At 46.8% G+C, this 6,573-nt stretch overlaps 1 pseudogene across 1 annotated transcript; it reads right to left on the bottom strand.

Annotated features, from left to right (window-relative positions):
* Window positions 1–4,925: 4,925 nt before the first annotated feature.
* On the bottom strand, window positions 4,926–5,283 carry LOC120364651 (cytochrome c oxidase subunit 7C, mitochondrial pseudogene; annotated as a pseudogene). Its single transcript, XR_012517970.1, has one exon. The product of XR_012517970.1 is annotated as a cytochrome c oxidase subunit 7C, mitochondrial pseudogene (transcript).
* Between the last annotated feature and the right edge of the window lie 1,290 nt (window positions 5,284–6,573).

The following is a 6,573-nucleotide window of genomic DNA, read 5'->3' as shown; positions in this document are numbered from 1 at the left end:
TAAGCTACCCTCTAGGTAAAAAAAAAAAAAAAAAAAAAAACACAAGAAACTGGTTACAGTAGAGGGGAGGCTTCTCAAGCTACCCCTTTTGTAACTTTTGGATTTTAAAATATCTTTTTTTTTTTTTTTTTGAGACGGAGTTTTGCTCTTCTTACCCAGGCTGGAGTGCAATGGTGCGATCTCGGCTCACCGCAACCTCCACCTCCCAGGTTCAGGCAATTCTCCTGCCTCAGCCTCCTGAGCAGCTGGGATTACAGGCACGCGCCACCATGCCCAGCTGATTTTTTGTATTTTTGGTAGAGATGGGGTTTCACCATGTTGACCAGGATGGTCTCGATCTCTTGACCTCGTGATCCACCCGCCTTGGCCTCCCAAAGTGCTGGGATTACAGGCTTGAGCCACTGTGCCTGGCCTTAAAATATCTTAATGTATTAACTAGTCAAAAAAGAAATGCAATTATGTTTTTAATGTAAAAAAAAATTTAAAAACAATGTTTAAAAATAATTTCTTCTCCAGGCTAGGTGTGGTAGCTCACGCCTATAATCCTAGCAGTTTGGGAGGCCAAGTTAGGCCGATTGCCTGAGCTCAGGAGTTCAAAATCACCCTGGGCAACATGGTGAAACCCTGTGTCTATTAAAATACAAAAAAATAGCCGAGTGTGGTGGCAGGTGCCTGTAATGCCAGCTACTCAGGAGGCTGAGGCAAGAGAACTGCTTGAACCCAGGAGGAGGAGGTTGTAGTAAGCCGAGATCGTGCCACTGCACTCTAGGCTGGATGATAGAGCAAGACTCTGTCTTAAAAACTAATAATAAATAAAAATTTCTTCTCCACACCCCCTTTTTATGGCCATCAACTTGGTAGATTCAGATAGATATATACATATAGATACATGCATATCCTTCTCCAAAATGCAGTACCTTCAAACATTATTCCACGCAGGGAGAATAAAAGGTAATATCCTCAGCTGGGTGTGGTGGCTCACATCTGTAATCCCAGCACTTTGGGAGGCCGAGGTGGGTGGATCATAAGGTCAGGAGTTTGAGACCAGCCTGACCAACATGGTGGAACCCTGTCTCTACTAAAAATATTAAAAACAAATTAGCCTGCTGTGGTGGCCTGCACCTATAATCCCAGCTACTCAGGAGACTGAGGCAGGAGAATCACTTGAACCTGGGAGGCAGAGGTTGCAGTGAGCCAAGGTTGTACCACCGCACCCTAGCCTGGGCGACAGAGTGAGACTCCATCTCAAAAAAAAAGTAAAACGTTACTGTCCTGCATCGTACTAGGGACTGTATTGCATAAGGGATTTCACCTGGGTTGGGGCTCATGGAGGCCCTTGCTGAGGAAGTGAGGAAACTGAAAACTGCAGGACAAGAGACCGTCAGCCAGGTGAGGGGACCAGGGAGGTCCCTCGGGCAGAGGAAACCGTCTGTGCAAAGGTGAGGGGCTCGATCTGGCAGCCTGGCACAGAGTGAATAGGTGCCTACAAAGAAAAAGCCTGTGCATTCGGCCAAGCCCCACCCGGTTTGCGAGGGTCTTGATTCCACACACTTTCCTCCTCACTGTGTGGCTGTTAGCAAGTTGCTTAATTTCTCTGTGCTTCCATTTCCTGATCTGTAAAGTAAGTATTATTGGCCAAGCGTGGTAGCTCAAGCCTGTAATCCCAGCACTTTGGGAGGCTAAGATGGATGGATCCCCTGAGGTCAGGAGTTGGAGACCAGCCTGACCAGCATGGAGAAAACCCTTCCCTATTAAAAAGACAAAATTAGCCGGGCATGGTGGTGCATGCCTGTAATTCCAGCTACTCGGGAGGCTGAGGCAGAAGAATCGCTTGAACCTGGGAGGCGGAGGTTGCTGAGAGTGGAGATCACACCATTGCACTCCAGCCTGGGCAATAAGAGCAAAACTTCGACTCAAAAAAAAAAAAAAGAAAAGAAAAGAAAAGAAAAGAAAAGAAAGAGTATTATTATATCATCTATCTCACAGAGTTGCTGGGAGAATTCAATACATTACTTGGAATGGTTCAACAGAGTTCAATGCGCAAGAACTACTATCCTCTTAGCCCTTCAAGCCTCCCAAGCAGCACATAATCTAAAAGAACATGGGGTACGCCAAGCTCACCCCTCGGCCCATCCCTTCCCCAGCGTCAAGACTTCCTGCGTAGCAATGCCAAAGGTGCCATAGCTGGGGCAGGTCCAAGTCTGAGGGTGAAATGCTGGCCAGGTTGGACAGGCTGGTCTTGAACTCTTAAAATTCTTCATGATTAAAATAATCCCTAAGGCTGGTGGGTGGGAAGTGCTGAGCTGGAAGCTGTGGAGGGCGTTCAGGGGGAAAAGAATGGGGCCAGGACCAAGGAAAATAAATGTGTGTAGAAGTGGATTAAAATGTGATGTCCAGCCGGGCGCGGTGACTCAAGCCTGTAATCCCAGCACTTTGGGAGGCCGAGGTGGGTGGATCACGAGGTCAAGAGATCGAGACCATCCTGGTCAACATGGTGAAACCCCGTCTCTACTAAAAATTCAAAAAATTAGCTGAGCATGGTCGTGCGTGCCTGTAGTCCCAGCTACTCAGGAGGCTGAGGCAGGAGAATTGCCTGAACCCAGGAGGCAGAGGTTGCGGTGAGCCGAGATCTCGCCATTGCACTCCAGCCTGGGTAACAAGAGCAAAACTCTGTCTAAAAAAAAAAAAAAAAGTGATGTCCAGTCTGGGCACAGTAGCTCATGCCTATAATCCCAGCACTTTGGGAGGCCAGGGTGGGTAGATCATCTGAGGTCAGGAGTTCGAGACCAGCCTGGCCAACATGGTGAAACCCCATCTCTACAAAAATACAAAATTTAGACAGCGGTGGTGGCAGGTGCCTATAGTCTCAGCTACTTGAGAGGCTGAGGCAGGAGAATTGCTTGAACTGGGGCGGCAGAGGTTGTAGTGGGCCGAGATTGTGCCACTGCACACTCCAGCCTGGATGATAGAGTAAGAATCTGTCCTTTTTTTTTTTTTTTTTTTTTTTTTTTTTTTTTTTTGAGACGGGGTTTCGCTCTTGTTACCCAGGCTGGAATGCAATGGCGTGATCTCGGCTCACCGCAACCTCCGCCTCCTGGGTTCAGGCAATTCTCCTGCCTCAGCCTCCTGAGTAGCTGGGATTACAGGCACGCGCCACCACCCCCAGCTAATTTTTTTGTATTTTTAGTAGAGACGGGGTTTCACCATGTTGACCAGGATGGTCTCGATCTTTTGACCTCGTGATCCACCCGCCTCGGCCTCCCAAAGTGCTGGGATTACAGGCTTGAGCCACCACGCCCGGCAAGACTCTGTCTAAAAAAGAAAAGTCGTCTCCAGATGTGGAGCAACTGGAACTCTTGCCCATTGAACAGTGTGGGTGGGAGGTAAAATCATACAACCACGTTGGAGCACTGGTGGAGAGAATCAATTGAAGCTAAATGTACACCAACCATATGACCCAATAATTCCTCCCAAGCTGGGCATATAGCCAAGAGAAATGAATGTAACTGGCTCCCAAAACGATGTATCGAGAATATTCACGGCAGCCTTATTCATAAAAGTCCAAAACCGGGGCCGGGCGTGGTGGCTCAAGCCTGTAATCCCAGCACTTTGGGAGGCCGAGGCGGGTGGATCACAAGGTCAAGAGATCGAGACCATCCTGGTCAACATGGTGAAACCCCGTCTCTACTAAAAATACAAAAAATTAGCTGGGCATGGTGGCGTATGCCTGTAATCCCAGCTACTCAGGAGGCTGAGGCAAGAGAATTGCCTGAACCCAGGAGGCGGAGGTTGCGGTGAGCCGAGATCGCGCCATTGCACTCCAGCCTGGGTAACAAGAGTGAAACTCCGCCTCAAAAAAATAAATAAATAAAATAAAAGTCCAAAACTGGAAGCCCCCCTCCACGTCATCAGCAGGGGAATGGAGAATGCAGAGACTGATTGTGGGAGATTTGTGCAGCGGGATGCAGCAACAGAAAAGACCAAGCTACCAGGTCACTCCATAATGCAGAAGAATCCCACAGACATGTTGAGTAAAAGAAGCCAGACCCAAAAGAGTACACACCATATGGTTCCATGTATATGAAGTTCAAGAACAAGCCACGCTAATCTATGATGACAGAAGTCAGAATAGTGGCTACCTATGGGTGGGGGTATAACTGGGAGGAGTCACAAGGAGCCTTCTCAGTTGCTGAAAACATCATCATGATAAGGTGGTAGTTACATGGGTTTATATATATGTAAAGTCATTGAGGCTGAGCATGGTGGCTCATACTTGTAATCCCAATACTTTGAGAGGCTGAGGTGGGAGGATCACTTGAGCTCAGGAGTTTGAGATTAGCAACAGCTCCCCCTCTACTAAAATAAATAAATAAGTAATTGGTGTGGTGGCAGACCTGTAGTCCCAGCTACTCAGGAGGCTGAGGTGGGAGGATAGCTTGAGCCCAGGAGTTCAAGGTTGCAGTGAGCTATGGTTGCACCACTGCACTCCAGCCTAGGAGACTGAGCAAGACCTTGTCTTAAAAATAATAACAAATAATAAATTCTTATAAAGTCATTAAGCTGAACACACTGATGTATGCACTTCACTGTATGTTTAAATCTTAACTTCGATTTAGATCTAAGAGCTAAAGCTATAAAAACTCTTAGAAGAAATCATAGGAGTAAAACTTTATGACCTTGAATTTGGCCATGGAGTCTGTTTTTTTTTTCACGTCATAAGTTTACCTACACACGCATCTATAGTTCAAGTTTGATGCATTTTCCAGAGACTGCACCTCTTTTTTTTAAAAAACAAAAAAACAAAAAAACAGGGTTTCACTATGTTGGTCAGGCTGGTCTTGAACTGCCAACCTCAGGTGATCCTCCCGCCTTGGCTTCCAAAGTGCTTGGATTACAGGTGTGAGCCACCACACCCAGCCTAGAGACTGCACCTCTTAAAATGCTCTTCATATCTGCTAAATGGATGAACTGAAACATCCTTATTTTTTAAGCAGTTGGTGTCTTACTATAAAGAAGGGTGCAGCAAATCCAGGTCCAAAGTACAAACACATCATGGCTAGCAACCACCACTTGTTTTCCACTGAAAATGGTAAATTCTTCCCAGGGCCCTCCTTGTAGTGGCACCTACAGACCGAAGAGGTTGTGAATCTCCGGATGCTCTGGCCCAACATAGCGCTGCTGGAAGCTCTGCGAAAGGCACAGAGACCGAGGACGGAAGAAATGGTGGCACCTCACCAGGACCTTTTTTTCACGACCTTGTTCCCCTGTGTGCAAGGACTAAAAGGCTGGCAATGGCTTCTTACATTAGACACCCAAAGCATGGGCAACAACAGCAAAAAGACACACTGAACTTAAGAAAAAATAGTAAAGCTTTTGTGCATCAAAGAACAATTTTCAGGCCCAGGTGCCGTGGCTCACGCCTATAATCACAACACTTTGGGAGGCTGAGGCAGGTGGATTACCTGAGGTCAGGAGTTCGAGACCAGCCTGGCCAACATGGTGAAACGCCCATCTCTACTAAAAATATAAAAATCAGCCAGGCGTGGTGGCACATGCCTGTAATCCCAGCTACTTGGGAAGCTGAGGTAGGAGAATCACGTGAACTTGGGAGGTGGAGGCTGCAGTGAGCCAAGACCATGCCATTGCACTCCAGCCTGAGTGACAGAATGAGACTCCATATCAAAAAAAAAAAAAAAAAAAAAAGGGGCAATGGCTGGGAGCAGTGAGTGTCTCACGCCTGTAATTTCAGCATGAAGGGAAATAAAGAAAGAAGTACTTGAGACCAGGAATTTGAGACCAGCCTGGGCAATATGTTGAGACCCCATTTCTACATGAAAAAAAGGGGGAGGATGGTTAAAGGCTTGAATAGATATTCGTCTAAAAATATACAGATGAAAGCAACAACACAGGAAAAGATGTTCATTGGTCATTAAGGACATGCAAATCAAATCAAAACAATGAGATACCACTGCATAACCTCTAGGATGCCTTTAATTAAAAAATGGAAAATAGGCCAGGCACGGTGGCTCACACCTGTAATCCTAGAACTTTGGGAGGCTGAGGCAGGTGGATCACTTGAGGTCAGGAGTTCAAGACCAACCTGGCCAACATGGTGAAACCCCGTCTCTACAAAAATAAACAAATAAACAAACGGAAAATAACAAGGGTGGGCAAAGATTTGGAGAAATTAGATCCTTCGTGTATTGCTGGTGGAAATGTAAAATGGCATAGTCACTTTGTAAAACAGTCTGGCAGTTCCTCAGAAGATTACCATGCAACCCAGCAATTCCACTCTTAGGTAAAGGTAAACATGCCAGGTGGGGTGGCTCATGCCTGTAATCCCAGGCATGAGCCACTTTGGGAGGCTGAGGCAGGTGGATCACGAGGTTAGGAGTTCAAGACCAACCTGACCAATACGGTGAAACCCTATCTCTACTAAAAATACAAAAATTAGACATGGTAGTACCCGCCTGTAATCCCAGCTACTTGGGAGGCCAAGGCAGGAGAATCGCTTGAACCCAGGAGGCAGAGGTTGCAGTGAGCCAAGATCGTGCCACTGCAATCCAGCCTGGG

The sequence above is a fragment of the Saimiri boliviensis genome, chromosome 6 (genome assembly GCF_048565385.1).
Source record: "Saimiri boliviensis isolate mSaiBol1 chromosome 6, mSaiBol1.pri, whole genome shotgun sequence".
Taxonomy (NCBI): domain Eukaryota; kingdom Metazoa; phylum Chordata; class Mammalia; order Primates; family Cebidae; genus Saimiri; species Saimiri boliviensis.
Note: the sequence above shows the minus strand (reverse complement) of the source record. Positions and strands in the feature narration are given on the sequence as shown.